The sequence below is a fragment of the Aptenodytes forsteri genome, unplaced genomic scaffold (assembly GCF_000699145.1).
Source record: "Aptenodytes forsteri isolate BGI_AS27 unplaced genomic scaffold, ASM69914v1 Scaffold29, whole genome shotgun sequence".
Lineage (NCBI taxonomy): Eukaryota > Metazoa > Chordata > Aves > Sphenisciformes > Spheniscidae > Aptenodytes > Aptenodytes forsteri.
Genome location: NW_008794520.1, coordinates 1,673,181 through 1,695,626, shown reverse-complemented (window position 1 = coordinate 1,695,626; position 22,446 = coordinate 1,673,181).

The window sequence follows — 22,446 nt, the reverse complement described above, 5'->3', positions numbered from 1 at the left end:
CAGGCACCACGATGGTGTTTGAATACAGAGGAATATCTGTTATGAACAGGCACCACGATGGTGTTTTTTTTTTTTCCTTCCTGGCAGTCCAAGGCAGGTTTGTGTTTAACCCTACTCAATGTGAAAAGCCAGTGGCCAAACTCATTTTGACTGCTCTGGGAACAAAATGTGAATATGCAGTAAACAACCTCAAAGCATGTTGGTGGGAGAAAATCCTCCAACGCTCTGCTTCTGCAAGATGGAGGCCTGGAGACCTCTGCAAGGGGGTCTCCAAAATCAAGGGTACATGTGCACAGCTACTGTCCCCATATCCAGAGGGACTACACCAACCTCCAAGGATGTCTGATATTGTCCTTGCACTACAGAGGACCTCTCAGTGCCTGTTCCTGCTAAAGTGCAAGCATTTGTCCCCAGAAATTTCGTTGCAGGATTGGGGCACTGAGTGTTATAACCATAGTCTAATCAGCAATTTTCCTTCTACTCTGCAAAACCATCATCCAAACGAATTGTTTCTGCATTTTTGCAGTCAGACCCTCTGAGCTACTTTTTCCCTTGTCTTTCTAGAATGGGAGATTTCAAGCTCTTTTAAGTGTGCTGCTAAGATGTACTTAATATATTGTACATATGGCACAGAAATGGGGAAAAAGGAAGCTACTGTTCCCCCTGAGCAGTTAGAAAATACACTGAGGTTCAGCAGAAAGCAAAACATGGCATTTGAGTTTTTCTTCTCAGGGAGGAGAAAGTTGCAGATAACACATAGGGCAGATGTCATTTTTCTGTGATCTGTGTTGTGCAATTCCTTAAGGCTCTTTTTTTTTTGTTTTTAGTTAATACAACCCCCCCCCCACTGTCTGCAGTTGGAGTTGCACGTGTAGAAAAATGACAGGATGAGCAAACAGCAGGAAATTCGATAAGCTGGCTTGATTAAGCTTTCGCTGAGCTTTGCAGCACCTGCCTATCTATCTGTCTCATGAAGTTGTTCCCTAAGTGAGAAGGAATTATTCCTCACTCTTCCCCATGTGCTTTCCTAGGCGTGGAGAAAGGGACGAGGGCGACCCCCCCAGCCTCTGTACTGGGATCTGGGGAAAGGGCTAGTTAGAAAATATGCTGTTTATATGATTTTTTGAATAAAAGAATAAACTCTGTTTTTTCTGGGAATATTTTCATAAAACAGCTTTCAAATTTGTCCCCACGATTCTGAGATTGCTGGTTAGAGAATATTACTTCAATTTTTAATCTTTCTGGGACAGGAATTTCTTTTCTTGCTTTTTGATGACTGCACAGCAGCTAGCACGAGAGTGCCTGGTTTCAGGTGAAGAAAAAACCCAGCGCAAATGAATAGGAAAAAAATAAGACAATATTGATAACTCTGAAGCCAGAGAAAGAAATAAGATCCTAGGTCCCCACAGAAAAAATTTGGGAACCTTACTTAAAGAATGATTAAAAAATTGGCTCAATATTTATAAAGCGTTTTGATGTATCTCTAAAGGGAGATGGTATGCAACCACAATGTACCACACAGGGATTTTATGTATATTTGAAGATAAACCATAAACTAACATCCACAGGGATTTTATGTATATTTGAAGATAATCCATAAACTAACATATTTTTTTATTCTTTGATGGGAACCAAAATTTTGTCCTTTGTTATTACGTAGTTCCATTTCCCTGAATCAAACATTTTTGCCACTGTTTAGCACATCACAAATAGCAGCCCATGTTAGATCAGGGTGTTCAGTCTGGAAGTTTATTTATCAGAGGCACATTGTTAGAACAAAATCTGACTGAAGGTCTGATGATTTCAACGTTGGATTAAATCAACCATTAGCTCCTAAAGAAGTGGAAAGGCAAACTCTGTCTCAGTTAAATACATAAAAGCATATGAAATTATTGCCGTATTGTTCCGTAATGAATGTGTGATTTATTATACTCTCTCTTTTTGGAGTTGAGAGAAAGAAGGTTTTAGTTCACGCTGGCTTAAACTCCTACAGTCTAAAATGTTAATGAACATGCAAACAAGTTTTGCTTACAAAACTGTATTGTGTTAGGCGGTTTGAAATGAAACTAAATCTCTACTCAGATTAATATGGTAAAAGTGAGCTTGCTCAAAACATAACACAGATTCATTTAATTCATAACAAAGGGTTCACATTAACTCTGACCATTTTTTGTTTTCTTTGAAAAAAATGCAGATTTAGCAATACTGAAGTGCTTTCTAAATTCATTGCAGCTTTGCCAAATTGTCTGGAACAAAACCATAATGTTGACAATGCTGTAATGTTTTATTTCATCATTTTAAAAACAGAATACCTGAAATCAAACTGACTTTTTGTTTTGAAATTTCCTTTAATACAGTTAAAAAGTAAAGCTGCTTTAAAAAACTTAAATTTGGAAGGACTTTTTCAATGTGAAACTCGTTTTTTGATTCTGCAAAACCATTAGCAAACCACAAAATTGGTATTTCAGAGAGTTTTAATTCATCTGGCTTTAATGAGAAATGAATTCTCTATTTAGATGATAAAAGGTGTGTTTATTACTAGCATTAGTATAAAAAGCCCTAATAAGGATAAGGCATTTTCTAGGCACAACTGTCAGCAGGTCTGAATAAAGACGATGTGAGAACCTAGGATTCATCTTGACCTGCAAATCTACATGAAAACTATCCTCAGTGGGATTTTAACTTACATCTTTTATACCTGTTTTTTCCTTCACAAGTACTGGGCTACATGAAATGAACTTTATTTATTTTTTTTGTTTTCAAGGACTGGACTAAAGTTAAAAATCCATCTCTAAATCCATATTTAAAATCTTTAAAGTCTGAGGCCAGAGGTGGATATTCTTTTATTAACTAAAACCTTCCCTGCTTATTCAAGCCCTCTTTGGCTCATGCCTCTGTCAATCTAACACCATCAGCAGCTTTATAAGCCCCAGTCTCCTCCTCTTCTTTATCATGCTGTGCTTTTCCTCTTCATCTACTGCATGGCAGCACTTCTTTTTCTAGATAGGGCATGCCTTCATCTCCCTCTCCATCTTTGTTCTCCATTTGGGGTGTTATTGAGCCTAATAACGTTTGTCTGTAAGCATGGTAAGATGCATAACCTGGTAGAGCACTCCTACTTTCAGGTATCGGCACCTCCTAATTATTTTTCCCTCATTGTCTTCACAGGAATGAAAATGTATTGATGAGGCAATCCCAGTAGTCTGCTCATCTTTTGCATATACAACCAATATGTCAGCTTAACCACAGAGGAATTAAGAGTTATAAATCCTTTATCTGTTCTATAAAGGGAAGGAATGGGACTAAAAGCAGGAAGAAAAAGAACAAGGCAAGGCTATAGCTGTGAAAATAATATCTGAGGAATATACAGACCAGGGCTATCATTACAATCTCAGCAAAAATAAGAGGCATTCAGCCAGATCTTTGGCTGACGTAAATCTGCACAATGTACAAAAATCATTAACACAGGGCAGGAGCTGGCCAAGTGCCTTCTGCTCGAGGCATAATATTCATGATTTAGTAATCTCTGCTCTCAGTGATGGAGCTGGGCTGATATTCACCAGGTGAGAATCCAAGCCCTCATCTTAAAATCAGGATGGCGATTGCATACCTCAGGTAAATTCTGTGCAACTATTGCTCAGGAAAAAAACCCAACCCACTTATTGATTGTTATTATTTTACTTTCACTTCAAATTGAAGTGTATAAATTTGCCTGCTTATCCTGGGCTCAGCTTTCAGAAAGCTCGGTGTACTTGCCTATGGGTAGTTATCTGTTGCCTTCTTGAATTGCTGTTTGATATTTTATTGGCCACCCGGAAGGGTAATAGAGCAAATAATGTGCTGATGTTAAAATGCAACTCGGGAAAAACATTTTGGTGTGTGTAGTGTCTGGGTGTGCACATGTGTGTTTGTTTACAGGAAAACCTTTGCAATGAGCATATTAAGCACAACTGGACCTGAAAGACAGAACTGTGAATTCAGCCAAGGGTTCATTATTTTCTTCCACAGTTTGGATTCATGCTGAATTACACCAAAGCAAAAATCCCCTACTTGGAAAAAGGCTGCTAAAATTTCATTTCAGAAGCTCAAAACCCCCATGTTTTCTAAACAGTCCAGTCTCCCTGCATCCTTCAGATGCTCAGCAAAACTGACACTAACGTCACCTGGACCAAGCCACATCAGGCTCCAGCCTTGCTGTGCCCTGAATCTGGATCCTACCCGAGACCGGATCTGAATCCTGTTCTGCAGCAGAGCTAGGAGAAAATCTGACTCCAGGTGAAATTCTCAGTGTTTCTTGGGTCCTGGAGCTGCAAAAAGGTTGTGGTTTTTTTTTTTTTTTTTTGGTGACCAGGGCATGGGCTCTGAGTTGAATTCTGCCATGGTTTGGGCAATATTTCTTTGACCTAACAGGCACCATGAACTTCACCATTTCCATTAAATTGCACTATTTCTGCTGAAACTTTGTGTCATCAGAAGATTTCCAGCCAGCCTTTCTTACAGCCAAACTCCGAATCTGACTAGCTTTGGCTGTTTTTCTCAGCACAGTTTAAGTTCCTTTGCCCAAATCTCTTTGCTCCTACGGAAAGATACAGCAGCATCTTCAAATATACTTTGCTTCAAAACATTTCCGACAAAACATCGTGTTTTACCAACAGTCTAATTTTCATGCATATTTGTATAAAACGTATCACATAGAAAACAGCAGAAAGTTTAGCATATGTAGTCAAGTGCTAACTGCATATAGGAGGCATATGAAAGCATTCTGCTTTAATTTGAAATTTGCTCTGTTCAGGATCAGCTGGACTTTAAAATCTGGGATCACTTTGGGTGTTCCTCAGCTGAACCGGAGCCATGGGGAGCACAAAATAGTAAAGGCTGCTAATATAGAGCTTGTGAATATTCAGTGCACTTTAGCCTATGTCAGTGGATTTAAAGGCAGTTTGTAAATCAACTTCCCATTCTGTGACTTCCATTGCCGAGTCCAGAAGTTTAGTCCAGGCAAAACTTCCAAAAACAACAGATACCAATGACTTATTCTGGATATTTCAATACTAAATAAGAGACGAAAATTAAATCTAAATGGTTTTAAAAAAAATCTGCTGTGTATCTCGATGTACAGGCTGTGAACGAATGAGAACAAGGGAGGCAAAATCAGACATTCAATGTATCAAATGTAATAAATCCTCTGAGGCTAATCAGCCCTCCTTCCCCCACTAACCTCAGCCCCACGCCATGCCAAATAGTGAAAGCAGATGTCTTATGAACAGGTAAAAAACAATCTGAATTCCCATTCCCCACAACTGAAACAAAATGTAGGGTTTGGGGTTTTGATTTGGGAAGCTTCCAAACTGAACTGCATGAGATATTTTATCCAAAGCCCTTCAAAGAAACAACCCAAAAAGAGGAATTCAATTTAGCTGGCACAAGGAGAGAAGATCTATTGTAATATGGAAGAAATTCAAACGCTATAGGAGAGCAAAATGACATCTCAAATTGCTGTGATTTATCTTGCCTTGCTCACCTATATTTCTTCAAAACAGCAAGTTAACAAACCCGGTTGTAATGCTTAATACACAGAAATCCTCCCCTTTCCCTGTCTTTTTTTTCCCCTCTAATTTTCTTTAAATGCTCCATCTTTGGGCTTAGAAAACAAAATCTTTCCTCTGGAGTATACTATGATCTTCAAATTATTGCTCTTGGCACCAATCTGAGCATAAAGAACATAATTTTAAGGTGCTTCACTCCTGGAGAGAATGTAAATGAAATAAGAAAAATATTGTATTGGAATAGCTGAGACAAGAATTTTTCAGATCTACTTCTGTGTGTATTACAGGTTCATTTTCCTGACTAAATACTTCAGGAGCCTACCAGTGTGATTTACGTCCATCACAGAGACAGGATGGGGTAACACAATATCATTCCTCGTTCTTTGACTCACAGCCTGGTTAGCTAGTTTGAGATGAGTCGGATTCAGCAGGCATAAGCTGACACTTTCAATAACATTGTGCCTATTTATACACGCAAGGAAACTGGGTGGAAAGAGTTGTTTCCATCTAGTGGCTTTTTAGCGACCGGTATGAAATTCAATAAACTCAACTCATTACCAATTAGCCAGATAGTTATATCCAGTGTCTCCTAGCCTGCTTTGAGTCAGGCACAGCCTGCTCTTTGCTCTTTGCTTTGAACAGACTCTGGCCAGGCTTCGGTGTGCCAGACGGGAAACTTTTTGTACAGCCCTTGCCAGCCTTTACTGTCCAAACCACAGCTCAGCACTGTGCTTGGCACCCATCCTGCCAGTACGTGTTTGTGGGCAAGCCATTTCTCCCCGTGCAGCAGAGCAAGGGCAATACGTGTGTAAACTGGTGCTTGTGTCCCTCCTCTGGGAGTATCGGGAAGAGCAAAACCACCAGGTGAGACTGCTTTTCTCCGCCTGAATTTTACGTCTACTTAAAGGCACTGTTGGATCAAAATAATGCTTCCAGGGAAATGATGTATTAAAGGTTAGAGCAACGTGGCTGGACAAAGCTTAAGGTGATGATTGTACCATTTCCAGCTCTTCGCAGGACTGTGGAGCCTCAATACGCTATTAATAGAGTTTTGCAAAGGGATGTTGGAGGTATTTTCAGAAAATGGCTGAGGAGAATGCCTTTTTTTCCTTCCTTTTTCTTCTAATACTTGTATCACTGAAACAGCCCTCATTGCTGGAGCAGGTCTCATACCTGCATCTGTACAATTGTCTCTACAATGCCTTCTGTTGTTTGGGGATCTGCGGGGGAGATAACTAGCAGGAAAGGAATCTGATCTCAGTAGGTCTTTGTGAGAGTTTTGATGCAACCTTTAGCTAATTAGTTTCATTTAATATAAATTCTCATGGCTGAAGTTCTCAAGAGACAGGAGGACTGTTCTATGAAAGGAAAAAGCTCTTATCCTTAGCAATACTTTTGCATGCTCTGTCTTCGTGGGGGAAAAGGGGTAAGAGGTAGGCTGTGGAAAGCCACTATTGCCAGAACATAGTTGGAGGGTTGGGTTTCGTACAGTCATTCCTATGTGATATAAGAAACTAGTTTGTAAAACGTGTACCGGTAAAATTCTCATTGATTTGTAGAACAAAATGAAATTACCCAAATAGCTGTAGAGACTCCACGTAGTTAAATTCATGCTGCATTATAGTAAACTTTTAAAGTCATATTGACCATAACATCGTTATGAAACGTTTCGCCGTGGTGGCTTCCCTTGGCCACAGCCCTTGCAGTCAAGAAATGGGTCCAGAAATGGAGGCGAGACTTGAACTGAAACCTTGACAAGTCAGATCTGCCGCAATAGTCGCAGGGAGCTTGGGAGCTCAGGCGTATTTCTGTAGGTAGCTGTATTGCTCAGCCTGCGATCCTCTCTGTTAGCTGTTTCAGACGAGCCCTACGAGCAGTAACCCGGACATGTTTATGTAGTATAGGTAAAGGAAAAACAGAGAACCACATTCCTGTCTGATGCTCAGAATATAAATCTGTCAGAGGAGCCTTCAGAAGAGATTTTGGCTGGGGAGTAATGAAGTGAAGGATCTGTAGGTGAGTACAGATGACTTAGTAAACTAACGTAATGGCTGATTGGGGAATTAGCAGCACTGGGGAAATCTGCAGTGAAACATACCCTGAACTTTCTTTGTGACTATGCCACTCGAGTTTGCTGAACGTGAGTATTTCCTTAGAATTAATGGAGATACTGTAGAGAAAATTATCTGTTGCATTTTGGTGTTTTTTTGCACCACTTGCAAAGCTCCTTCTCTCCTGTTTCCCTCCGACTTTGGGTGAACTGAGAGTTGTGCTGGCTGAGCATTTGCACAGTGCCCCGTATGCAACCGTGGTGGGGTGGCAGTGGGAAAGGGCCAAAAAAAAAGCCAGGTTCTCCCTTCTCTATTGAAATTCAGTCTGCCTTAGTGGAGGGTTGGCACAGGGTAAGCAATGCTCAGCAAAACCTTGGGCAGCTTGGAAAGCCAGAGCTTGAAACACAGGAACAGCTCCCTTTTCTACTGCGAGTCCTCCGCTCCAGAGAAAAACCGGGGTTTAATTGATTTAAAGTGAAGCTGGATTTACTTAGTTAAAAAGGAAGTTGATTTGTAACTGGTTGAGAAGCTAATCTTTATGATCTTAAGACAAACTGAAAAAGAGATGGCAAAGATGTCATTCTACTTCATAAAGCCCGAGCTTCCTAGGCTAATACACAAAGCAGTGCAGAGGAACATATTCTGCCTTTTGTACTGCATTGCTCAAAGATTTTCCAATAATCAAACACAACTAGAAAATGGACAATGCCTTTTCAAAAACTAACACTGTGCTATAATTTTCTTTTTGAGTGGCTGTTTATCTTTGTTTCTTCTCACCACTTTTTTCATCTCATCTCCTTATCTTTTCATTCCTCTTTTCCCATCTTCTCTTCACTCATTTCCTTAATCCTATGCCACCGAGTCCCTCTGTTCATTTTTCTGCTCCTTTACTCTTATTAATTCTCCCCACCCAACTGTTGCCTGGGTTAACTATTCTGGTTAAGCAGTAGGGTTGGAAAAGCCTGCACTTATTTTGAGAAGACCTTATGGGGAAAGAGGATTCATACTGTAATCTCAGGTGAGGGTCTAAACATTTCCCAAATTCTCTGACCCCTAAATATGAATATCATTTGACTTTGAATAATGAGCTATTCGTTCATCTCTATATAAAACCTCATGTATCCTGACAGTTCCCTATTGCCTTTCCTGTCTGAAGTGGCTCAGGAGTATAAATTATTCTAGCGAAGGTTGGCAGTAATTTATGCTCAATAAATTGACTATAGATCTGCTTGTTTCAGTAGGTAGCATGGGAAGGACTTATACATTTTGCTAAATTCCCTCATTTGTTCTCGGATGGACTACTCGCCGTCCTGGGGATGATCATGAGTCCCAAACCACCATGATAGGCAGACGCTCGTATGCCTTCAGTAAAACTACTCCTGTGAGTAGCAAGTTACTGGTGTAAGGAAGAGGTAGCCAGGCTGGCCATTGAAAAGTCACTGGCACAACTATGTGGAAACTGGAGGTCATATTTTGCAAAATATGTGAAGGGCAGCTGATGAAATGGAGATTAGCAATGGCTGTTCTTAAAAAAATCCCCCTCACTTTAACTGGCAGAAATTGACTGTATCTCTTTAGACTGATTTTTCCCAAAAGAGCATGAAACAGATAGGCCATGCAGTTTTTTGTTTTCTTTTTTTCTTTCTTTTTTAAAAATGTAAAATGGACTAGTTCCTTTGTAGGACTTCTGCAAAAAAGGGTGATACAATCCTTTTGTCCAAGATGCAAAAGACAGAAAGTAATTAATCACCTTTCAAGTACAATTTATTATGGGTCAGGGAGAAAGGTTTCACTCATGATCATTAGGTTTTAGCGGTGCAGATGCTGGACATAATGAACCAATGAGGCTTATCAAGTGTGATAATCAAAACAGATTTTCTTTTGTATCTGCTGTCATTTCCTCTCTCATAGAGAAATCTAGGTTTTGGACCCTGACTACCATTTCATAAATATAGACATATTCCTTTATTGTTCTGTGTGGAAATTATCACCTGGTATTTTAAATCAGAGTGATGGGAACAATTATCACACCTGAAGTTTGATGCAAGTTTTGAACCTGCATTCCTGGGCCACGCGGGAGCAGCAAGGGCAGCTCCACCTGCCAGGGCACGAGCACTGCTCTCTTCCTTTCACTAGTGCCTATAGTCACGGCAGCCACGCTAACGCAAAGCAGTGGGCCAGGCAGATGCATTCCGTGGCCCATGTGTGATCAGCGGGCCCCAGGCTGGTTACCCTGCATTAAGCGTACGCACAGAAATTTTGGGCTAGATCCTGCTGTGAACACTGCACAGGCAGAGCCCTCTGTAGACAAAAGGCTTTGTGTGGCTGCAGGGATCTGTGTGCGAGTAAAAGCCTGGTTTACGGTAATCAACATAATTAAAGGACCAACTCTGCATTGTGGTGTAATTCTGGCTCCATTGAGTCAATGAAAATGTGGCTGTTGAATTCAGTGAATCCACGGGGCCACCCTTTCCATCAGTCCAGCCATCCACATAATTCAGCTTTGCTTTGCTTTGCAGTTTTATAAACTTAACTATTAGCATAGCACCTGAATGCCTCACCCATTAACGGCTCTGCAGCATGGTGAGATGCTCACAGTGAGCCTCACTGAGAGAAATGGAAAAGCAAAATACAGCACTGAGGGGGTTTGATGACAATGTGTTTTCAGTACTCGTCAGTCCTATAAACTGAGGCACCGTCAGCTCCAGGTGCCTCAACCAGCCCAGACTACCGTGGGGCAAAGGCAGAAACGGATTCTCTGACACCTAAGAGCTAAAGTTTACAGATTCATATTGAAAACTCTGAGTTTCCCCGAAGGCAAAGAGAAGTACAGACTTTGCTGCACTAGATGCCTCTGTGTACCTGTATCGCTAAGCCCGTTTTTTATCCCCCCATTTTCCAGTGGGGACTGAGTCTATATATCCACACACACATATACACAGTATATACACACACACACGTATCTACACATATGCATATATGCATATACATAATTATCTGTATTTCAGAAAGCTGCCTGTGGTTCCAAGGACAACTGAGGATTCAGAAGAAGGGCTCCAAATGCTGGCATAATCCTGGTCTTATGGGAAATCAAAGAATTTGTGACTGCAAAGCCTGATAGGACAACAACAACATTGGTACGTCAATCAACATTTATAACAAAATGAAGATTGAGTCAGTTACATGCAAAATCAGTTGTTGTGGGTTTTTGGCAAGGGGGAATTCTCTCTTCCTCTTCCTCTTCCTCTTCCTCTTCCTCTCCTCTCCTCTTCCTCTCTTCTTCTCTCCTTCACTCTCTCTCTCTCTCTCTCTTTCCATTCTTACGGTCTGAATCCAAATGATGTTTCTTCTTCTCTCTTTTAAAGGACATGCTACCTCTACAGAGTATATGTTTTCCATCTGGAATTGCATGTGGGCTGTATTTGGGGTTACCTGTAAGTTTGAGAATGTGAGACTCTAGCAGACAGATGTATTTCAAGGGAATAAAAAGACATCCCATATTTTTCCAATCACTTTACAGTGATTGTTGCTTTTTTTATGAGCAAATAAATGAGTCATTTACCCCCCCTGCCCCCTGCCTTTATGTCAGTAGCTCAGACATCAGTGAAGGTGTGCTCTCTGGTGCCAGGATAATGGCCAGTTTTTACTGGCACAATGTCAGCATTTCCATTTTCTGCCCTCCAACCAAAAAATTAACTTCAGAAAAAGGAAAGTATCTCTCCTTCCACTGTCCCCCTTCTCTCCATCAAAGAACATAAAAATTCTGTTGGATTAGTCATATTTAACTCACTCAAAAATTCTAGAATTAGGTGTCCTCCTTCCTATCTCACACAAATAAGCCAAGTTAAATAAATGTCTGCTCATCATTTCAAGTAGGAATGAACTTAAACTGGATGTCTACTATGACTGTAGCTAAGCTTTAGGCTTTGCTGCCAGATTCTCAAGCAGATATGGCCTTCTTGTTAGGAAGCTGCTGCAAGGATCAGTGCAGGGCGGTCCAGTCCCCATCCCAACCAACTCACATGGGCTCTACATGCCTTATATCTCAGTTAGCTGCTCTTGTGGGTGTTTCTACATGCATAATACTTATCAGATCTGAAGTTTGTAGAGCTTTTGTATACAGCCTAAATTCAATCTCATCTACAAGGACTAATCCCATATGTACTGAGATACCCTTGTGCAGATAATGCTGATTCATACAATGCCACCTGCCCACTGAGCCCTACCAAAAGGGCTCACTTTACTCCCCAGACCATCTTTACCCATATTTTTTACATGGTAGTTCAAAGTCAGTGAATCTTTGACATTTCCTCTTGATGATTATCTTTTTGTGCCTTTAATTGTAAAACAAGCACTAACATGTTTTGGCATTTTTTTTTCCAAATTGTTGGCGAGCAACTGTTATAAAGTATTATCAAAATTCCTTCAATGAATGGACAGTGAGACTGAGGAAACATTTTGTCAGGGAAAAGGGGGAGGGAAGAAGAAAGATAAGTTGCTGTCCTTCAAACTCAATATCAGATAAGGATGTCTCCTAAGGAAAAAAAGCCTAAATTGTAACAGGAGCAGAAGCATTATATATTTAATTGCAGCAGCTACTGGTCTTTCATGAAGGGAGCCTCTAATCAAGGGCTTTGATTATAAGTGACATAGCTGAGATAAAAATCTTATACAACATTTTGAAAAGAAAAATTCCTCAACCTGGTCTTTTAAGAACACGTTAGGTAGCACAAACTACAACAGTGTTGTGAATCAAGTCCACTTTTCAACAAGGATACCTTTTGCTTTTTTACTTAAAATGAAACATAATGTCCAGTCTATAGAAAAACTAGTTCATCCAAACAATGGCACAGGAAAATGCTTAAACAAACAGCAAGAAAGGCCATTAGGATGAACTCTTATACTTAAATAAGACATGCATTAAATGTGTTGCTGAAGTAGACCCACCAAGCTGGGGCCCTCTTCCTTCAGTGGGAAAATTCCCTAGAGCCACAACACAAGGACATACCGCAACTCCTAAAGGTAAGTAAGAAGTGCACAATCTTCTTCCACCTCACTTTCTTTTCTCATTTGTTTTACCTCTTTTTAAACTGAAGATTTCATCCTGCAAACTCTTAAATCCTTCTGTAACTTCACACATGCAAATTGTGTCATGCTAGCAGTATATGGGTCTATTCATGTGAACAAAGTTGTGGAAGTTGTAAAAAATTGCTGGGATTCTCACAGAAATTTAGGAAGTCAGTAAGACCTAGAGCCTGTAGGAAATTTGTATAGCTTCTAGCACAAGGGATCTCCACCTGTGGCTAGTGTTATTATAAAGTGTTATTATAAAATGTTACAAAATTGAGGTTTGGTGTTTTTTTTGTTTTGGTTTGTTTTTTTGTTTTTGTGATGCTTGGGAATATTTAGAAAGAGGCAACACAAAATACATACTTCAGAACAAATCAAAACAAAGTTGGAGCCCATAACTACTCTACAGGGTCTCTTTAAAAAGCAAGCTATGAAACAAACTCTAAACTGAGATCAATCTAACCATCTAAGTTTTATATTAAAGAACGATTATCCATCTGTCATCTATTTTGCGATCCTTATCCATGCCTACACATGAAGTCCTCGATCACATCCACTTCCCCTGCTAACCAGCTGCAACTTGAAGAGTTTGGCCTGTCTTCAGAGCTGTTTTCATCAGTTTCAACTTCATTTTCTTTAACCCAAATCTGCATGGGTTGTGTATGTGTAGTTTTGGGATCACCAGTCCAGGCACTGAGCAGCTTATTCTGCCTCCTGACAATCAGGCTCCTATCACTGTACGATTTGTGCCCAGGTGCTGAAAGGGGCTTCTGCCTAAGTGATGAAAGAAATGTGCTTGAGCCTGAATGAAACCCAGTCCTTTGCTGCCATCTCGGCACAAGGTAAACATTGGAAAACCCAAACGGTAGAGCGCAAGTGAAGTGTTGCATAGCTGTAAAGCTGACCTGCAGTCGGAAGATGAATTGCTTCCACTCGGGGTCTGATTCAGGCTGAGTGAGCTCAGCGGGACTCTTTCCAGTGGAAATTAACTCTGGACTTCACTGATTTCAAGAGGTGACTGGATGTCACCGCGTTTCTGATTCATGAATGAGAACACAGGATGGTTCCCACTGCTTTTACTGCCTTTTTCTGTCCATCTATCAGAGCTTAGAAGAGAGTTGTTGCCTAGACCCTTTAAGTTCACCGAGTTAAACCCAATGCTGGCATTACCCTTTGCCTTCGCGTGAACTTGAAGCTGTAGTTAGTAAAATACTGACTCAACAGATCCATTCAATGTGGGGACTCATTTAAATTGTGCCATATCTACCGAATTTCCTGATAAAAATACTTTTTTACTACTGTACTTAGCATAACACAGCCCAGCCCAGCTAATGGAAAGGGAGAGAGACTCTCTTCCACCATCAACAAAAGTCTGCTCCAGCTGCCCAATCCTTACTACAGGTGATGAAGTGTGAATCAGACAGAGCGCAGATCAACTTTCACGTGCAGGATTAGCTGGCAGGGTTGCTGGATAGAAAAATAATCTTTTCACCATTAAAATGAGCAAATTTGATCTGGAGTCAAAGGAGGACCCTACAATGCCATTCTTCACAGAGTGGCCTTTTAGCACAGAAGCACACACAAAGGAGGACCCTACAATGCCATTCTTCAAAAAGAAGTGGCCTTTTAGCACAGAAGCACACGAGCCCATTTCCTAGTTTTTAATGGAAGAGCAATTCCTTTACTCCCTTGGATATGTAATAACAGAGAGTGGTCTGTTAATACCTTTTTTGCCCAGTTTGTTGATAATTCTAGGACAGCCACACTGACTTTTTTCTTTCTTCCCCTCTAGTTATCCATAGCAAAAAAGCCAAAACAGTTTTCTCAACAGAGACCACTACCCGTTGATTTACACGCAGTAAACGTTCAATGCAAATTTAAATTATAAAAACAGGACTCCCTTTATTTAACTTCAAGGATGTTTCCTCATTGAGTTGGAAAAAAGAGGAGAAAATGGAAAGAAGCTGTCTGTAAGAAACATCTGAATATAGTGGGCCAAATTCTGCTATCAGTTCTGCAGAAAGATGGCATCAGATCTGAGTCTAGCAAAAAAAATCAAGAACATGTTTAATTATTAGCACATGAACAATTCTTTTTGCCCTCCTTGGAAGGGCTACATGATATAAAATATGCTTGTGGGATCACCACTGTTTCCACACTCCAATTTAACTACATGCCTCTATGTCTTGCTGGAAAGTACTCAGCACTTGAAGGACTAAAATTCAGAAAAGATGTTGATCACATAAGTCTTCCTGAAGGAAATGTGCTTGATTCCAGTGGTTTTTAGCCAGGGGCTTTAGAATCTTTATTCTTTAGAACCAGATTTAAACCTTCAAATCTAGACTAAAGTATGGGCCTTGAGCTGATTTTGTTTCTCACTAGTCTAGGTAATTAAAGCTAGAAAAGATCAGCCTCAGACTCTTTCACATTGTTCGCATAACAAAGAAGAAAGATTTTCATGGGAACAAAAAACCAACTAAACCCATCTTAATCCTGCCTCATCTAGTTTATTATTTTCTAAGGAGCAATTTCAGGCCTAATTCTGATTTTGAATATGAAGCTGTACATAACAGCATAGCTGTGGATAGCAGCTGATTTTTACCAGAGAAATGTCACATGCCTCTGAAAACACGTACACCACCAGTGTTAAACAAGGAAAGTGGTAATATATAAGCAAACTAGGCACAACTATTTCATAATCTTACAGTTCAAATACGAAAAAGCCTAAAGCACTCTCTATAGCATCTTATGTGGTTAAACATCGCACAGATAAGACAGGGCTTCTCTTATGATAGTTAATGAACTACCTCCCCATTTTCAGCTCATTTGCCTAAGCCTCTCATTTCCTTCAGTTTTTTGTTATTAATAATCTGTAGCTACTGAAACAGAGACCAAACAGGTTTTTTCTTTTTCAGGCTGGGTTGTACCCCTTTCCAGAAGGCAAGTCTCTATGCAAATATTGTTACTACCCACTTATATTTTATGCCTGTGACTCACCACACTTTACATATCTATCTGGCATAAATGTTTCACGTGATACTATTCTATGGCCAGCTAAAAATCAGCTGTTTGGATAAAATACTTAGGAATCTTTTAGAGAAAAAACCAACAACCCATGTCTGCTAACTGAAGCTGTAGCTGTAGCGAGCCTTTCTCATCATAGCTCCAGGACTTGAGATAAAACTTTTTCACTGAGATCCTTTTCCCGGTTCCATCAGTATGATCTTCTGTTTGAAGACAGTCTCAGTATTTCAGCAGGCCGGGTTTCTATAGTCCACAATTCAAGCCCTCCGTTTCTTCCTCTGCCTAACTGCCCACAAAAGAGTTGAAGGAAATGAGACAGTAAATACCCCCAAAGAAATAAATTCCCAAATCAGCATGGTAATAATAATCGTAATCAAATAAAGTCTTACAGTAACCAGATTTCTAAATTAATGAGATTTCATGAAGACTACCAGAGACTTTTTGTTGCCATGGTTTTTAAACAGAAGCTGGGCAGACACTGCACTGATAGGGGGTAATATAAAACCTTTGTGATATGTAGGTAATTGACCCCCACTGTAAGATTAACATTAGAGATAAGTCTGCACCAAACCTCTGGGCCTTTAACATCCCAGAATTTCTGGAGGATGGTAGGCAAGTCCTGAACGTGAATCTGTAGCTTGGTATCCTCCCTGGCACTTTCTAGACCTGAACACACATGTGCCATGACTGTGAGGTTTGGTGCTCTGACTCATTTGGTAGAGACACCTTCTCTGATTAAAACACTCCATTATAACCTCTTGCAGGATTTTCCTTAATCACAGGAGCAGTTGACTGACATAGAAAATGGGATATTTTGTTTAGGGTAGCTGCTGTAACAAGATGATTATGTGATACAATCCGCCAGGATATATTCAAGCAAGTTCATTACACCATGTCTGAGTTTTAAAAACCAAATTCCTTCTACAGCTGTAAAATTTGCTCATCCTCTGAACACCAGAGCTTAGAGTGCAAATTCAGTCTAGAAGAAATGCATGACTCATACAAGGAAATACCTTCTGGCATGATGTGTAATCGTTCCAGGGTACTCACTGCAACTAGGGTTTACTGAGTTGGTCTGAAATCACAAAATAAACATTTGATAGGCAACAAGAGTATGTTGTATACTTTTATGCTATGTTGGCTTAAACTACTGAGATGGATGTCGCAGTGGCATCAGCTGGAATTACTGGAGGCTGAGCATGGTAGGTCACTAGTTTGCTGTGACATAACAAGGAATATATTCAAAGCTAATTAAAAAATAATAATTAGCCACCACCAAACAAGAGTATTTTATATGGGTTTCACAGGAATCAATTCTACCAATAATTCTATTCCTCTTTCATTGAGGTTGTGAAGATAAATAAAAAAAATATTTGCCGATAAAGTGAATAGATTATGCAAAGGTTGGTGGAATAGTAAATACTAGCAAGGAGAAGAGAGGAATCAGGTAAACTAGGCAAAACCAAGCAAAGCACACATCAACAGATCCAAATGCAAAGGCAGACATTCAGGGACAAAAAATGGAGGCCATGCTTGCAGAAATAAGGACCTGTATCCTGGAAAGTGGTGATTCTGAAAAGTTTCTTGGATAATAACACATGAGCAACTGAACCTGAGCTCCCAGCTCAATCCTGTGGCAGAGGGGGCTAGAGCAATCCTGGGGCGAACAAGCTAATGCACAGTGAGGGGAAGGGTGTGCCTCTTTACAGTGATTAGACCTAAATGCAGCAGTCAAACCCTAGAAAGACATTGCTATATCACCTACAAAATATTGCCTCATGCCTTTAGAGCCTATAGCTCTGGCGTCCATATTTTTCCCAGGATGTTAAAAAATAAACTGATTATAAAAGAAGGAGTGGAAAAATCTATCCAAAATGCTGAGAGTGACAGACTTGGTGTTCAGTTTGATTACCTTATCACTTGATAATAATATATAAAATACGTTTTTGGGAAACAGGATTTTAAATTTACCATAAAAAGGAGTATGAAAGACTGATGACTTAAAAATTATATCAGATAAAACTCATAATTTAGAAAAACACCCAAACTAAACAGACAAAACTTCTTGGCAGTGAGAGCCATGTGAACTGAGGGAAGTGGAAAAATCTATCCAAAATGCTGAGAGTGACAGACTTGGTGTTCAGTTTGATTACCTTATCACTTGATAATAATATATAAAATACGTTTTTGGGAAACAGGATTTTAAATTTACCATAAAAAGGAGTATGAAAGACTGATGACTTAAAAATTATTCCAGATAAAACTAATAATTTAGAAAAACACCCAAACTAAACAGACAAAACTTCTTGGCAGTGAGAGCCATGTGAACTGAGGGATTCTTCATTTCTTGATGTCTACAAAGTAAAACTACATTCCATCCTGAAAATGACACTTTGCCAAAAAAAAATGCTTTCGTCAGGCTCAAGTGATTGGTCTCAATGGAGGAGTAACTGGATGAAATTCAGTTGAATGTGATACTCAGAAGAATAAACCAGATCATTTAATGGCACTTCTGCCCATAACTCCATGAATATTCATATAAATCAGGATCATGAAAATTCAGTCAAACTCTGCTTTTGCTTTGCCTTTGAGCTATGTTCACATAATTCTTGTGCACTAATTTAAAAAATCTGAGCTCAAATGAATCACCAAGTTTCCCCCGGTTTCCCAATGCCATCCAAAACCTGTAGACTCAGATCTAAACCAGCTCAATTACCTTTAAAATATATTTTAATTTCAGGCAATTTTAACAAGCTTTATGGAAGTTTGCAAACAAACTTGATCCTGTCAAGTTTTAGTATGTGCAATTTTCAAAGTGCTGCTTTTAATTGTATCTGCTGTCATCATGTCTTAGGGCTGGAAACTGGGCTTCTGGATACTATAATAATACACACTATTATTAAAATAAAGAGCAAAATAGGAAGTTTTGGGTCACAGCTGCAAGGCTGTTGCCAAATCACTAACCTCCTCCCCCTCCAAAACAGCAATAAAAAATGATCTCTAGAGATTCCAGCATTGAAGGCAACAAAGTACAGTAGTTACATTTTGAGATGGAATCCAGAAACTGCCAAAATGAAGATATGCAATCTCCACCAGGGAAGAGGTGATGAAAACCCAAGTACATAGTCTGACAAGTGAGTCATGTCAACAAAAAGAAAGCAACAAAAATCAACTTGTAAAAAGCATCTCTGTGTGTCAAATTGTTCAAAGCAGTGGACACATTGCTGAAATGAGTTCAGTAAAGATGAACATCTCATCATAGCTTTCAAGAGTTGAAGCTGCATACCAGAAATGGAATGAAATTCCATATCGCTTTGCAGCTGGTAACGTAGGGGCGATAACAGTGTGGAAACACTGCCTGCGCTGGATCCAGATCCTCCGCACTCAGGAGAGCAATTGTGTTTGGTATCTGAGGCATTCGAAATAAATATGAGTATGTTTATTCTTAGAGGTGCACTAAAGAGCTAAGTCATACCCAAGGATGTGGAAGCATGCAGACTGGTTGCTTGTGAGAATGGTGGGAAAGGCAGTGAGATTTCCTAAAATCTCATTGCAGACTAGGATGACTTCTGCAAACCAGCTCAGTTTGGTGACTCGATTGCAAGACAGTATTGGTAATTCCTGTAAATTCCACATCCAGCCCGTGTAGGACCTTTCACTGGAAAATAAAAATGCCTGTATGCTTTCTGGGAACTATTCCTTATCAATAGGACTATTGTGTGCTGAAAAAGTCTTTAATATAAAACAACTACTTTTTGCTTTAAATGACGGTTTCAGTGAACTGAGAAGCAGAGGAATCAGTTCTTAGTAATCTTGCACACTATCATCTAGTGGATGGCAAACATATAATAAATTGGATGGATTTTCAACAACTTTGAAAAATTCCGCTGTAAAAAAATTAGTGGTGAAAAAAATTAGCTTTGAGAAGACGTGGTGTATGGACTCAATTCATCCATCATGTAACTGTGTTGCCTTCATTGGAGTAACGCTGAATTCAGTTTGTTTTCTTGCTTCCCAGAGTAACTAGTTGCAAGAAGGTCTGTAAAGGTGGAGTACGTCTGAAAAACACAACTAAAGCAAGATGTAGTAGCTACACAGAGCTAAAAACCAAAGATGGGGCTGAACAGTGATTTTGGACAGTATTATTACTTATTGCTCACAAGAATATTTTTCAAATGTAACTTGAGCATTCAACAGTGCTTGGATTACTGACCTAAGTGCTGCTAGTGATAATACGCCCGTCCCAGCGATATTTGCTCTCATATGATTTATTCTGATTCTAAATATCTCTGAGCTTTTGTACAAAAATATGAGAATGCAAATTATTAGAAGTTATGTAAAGGGGGCTGATCAAATTACAGATGATGTGGAAAAACACATTAAAACTCAAATTAACAGTATGCAATCCAAAGATTAAATAATTTCATGTAAAAAACCAAACCAAAACACCAGCAAAGAGAAATACATTTTCAGTTGACATGCATTAAGGAAAAATAGTGCACATAATTAAACCCTCCTTTTAATAATGTTTTGGCAAGTAAAAGAACCTTTTTCTACAGTTTCCATATTCTGAAATCATTCATTCAAGAAATTTTGCGTGGTGCATTCAACAAGCAGTCCTAGAAACCATGGGAAGACCACTTTTGAGAGCGGTGTTAAGAGACTGGTTCTGCCAAGCCAAATGGAAGCACGACAAAATGGCACCAAGCCCAGCTAAGGCTTTCCTGTGTACCAAGAAACATGAACACGATGGGAATGTGGCCAATTCAAACACGCTGTGTTTCTGCTGAAGTAATAAAAGCAAATGAGAATTTGTTGCTCCTATTATTCTCTCTCATTGCTCCACACGATGCAGTGGACAAAGTATTCTGTTTTATTGCTGTTGCACTTAAAATATACATAAATACTATCAGTTGCTGTGGCTCTGAATCGTTCAGCTTCTTCAGCACGTGCCTGATGGCATAAATAGTCCCAGCTGAATCAACAGGATTATTTATCCTTTTAAAAGCAGGCACAGGTTTAGTACCTTTACCAGGATGAGATACTGATTCCCATTTTTTGTGGCTCAGTTATTTTCTCTGTCATTCTTCTCTTTCACTTCTTTTTATTTAAATAAACTATTTCTATGTAAAATGGGAGTTACGCTAATAAAAACTCTGTGTCCCAAAATGTGCTACTTTCTCACTCAGGAGTCACTTTAACTCGCATGAATAGTCCCATTTGACTTCAGCATTTTTAATGCAAGTAAGCAAGAACACTAAATGTAAGTCAGGGAAGCACACTCAGACCCTCAACTGTCATTTAGTCACTGATACTGATAACAGATAGACTCACGGAGTAAGGAAACAAAAATTGTAAACAAAAAAAATAAACACAGCCCCATTTCCATAACAAGCTAAGAAGCTGGGTGCAAAAGGTCAAAATCTAGACAGAAAGAAGATTAATATTTTCTCTGTGTCCTTCTGTTGTCTGTATCACCTGGAGCAGGCAGACCTGGACTTTGTTACAGGTAAATAATTACAGTTGTATCTGCCATAAATATCCACTTGAAGGGGCTACTGCAAAAAAATTGAGATTGTATCTCCAAGCAACTGTCAAATGGCTAGAATAAATTTAGAGGGCTTGAAATACTGATGTACACTTTCTATCATAGATATCTCTTGGTCTAGACTTTCAGGCTGCATTTTGACAGAACACATTGGATGACTGAGAAATTAGGGACTCAGGACCAAAAAAATTACATAGTGTTGGCACTTGTGGTTTGTGTCTTCTTTACCTGTGGTACTAGCAAACAGGAAGTCATTGCTTCACAGCAAAACCAGAAATATTAACAGGACATATCCTTTTGCATTTTAAACACAGAAGGCAATAAATCTTGGACCATGATGGCAAACCTAAAGAGGTCACTGAGTAATGGTAAGCATAATATCTGTACTTTTCAGTGCTATAATAAATCTGACAGTGCTCTTTTTTAAAGTTGGGTTGCTTCTGTAAAGACTGAAGATCAAAAGTTTCTTTGCCCCCCAAAAGGAAAAAAAAAAAAAGCACACACATGCACTGCAATCACCTGTTTTTCATTTTGCATATTCAGTGGAATATGGAACAATAGAGAGTGAAATAATATGCCTGTCTCTTTTAGTGTGGGTGATATTCTCATAAGCCCTGACGGAATGAGAAAAATCTGTCCCTTATTTATAAGAATAGATAGGAAAGTCATTCAAACTTTGAACTTCCTTGTGTGTTTACCCCCCTCTCCTACTTTCCCAAACACACACTAAAATATCATTATGGGGGTTCCTTTCCGGGCTGGCCCAAAAGCTCTGATTTCAGTTTAGATCACCACTCCAGTGAAGGTAGCGCTGACCTCCCCATAGCCGTATCTGACCATACCTGTTTTCAGCGGTCATTCTATGCCTACTCCAGAAGACTCCCCTCAACATTTCTTAGGTCAGATTAGATGCTCTTTGGGCTACAACGTAAGACATTAATGCTTCAGAGCCTCCAGCTTGGAAACCTTTTCCTTAATACGTAACATATTTAGAAATACTGTGTTCCTCGGAACAAACATCTTGCAGACACATAACAATTCTACCAAACAGACCTATTTCCACCTGCACTTGCAATGCTGTTGCTGCGCCCTCCCCGAGGTTGAACTTAGCTGCCTGGCAGTGCAAAGCTATATAGACTCTGTGTTTTTGCAATAGCTAGTGTAAAAGTAAGTAGCAAATAGTATGCATTGATTTTTTTCTTTCTTT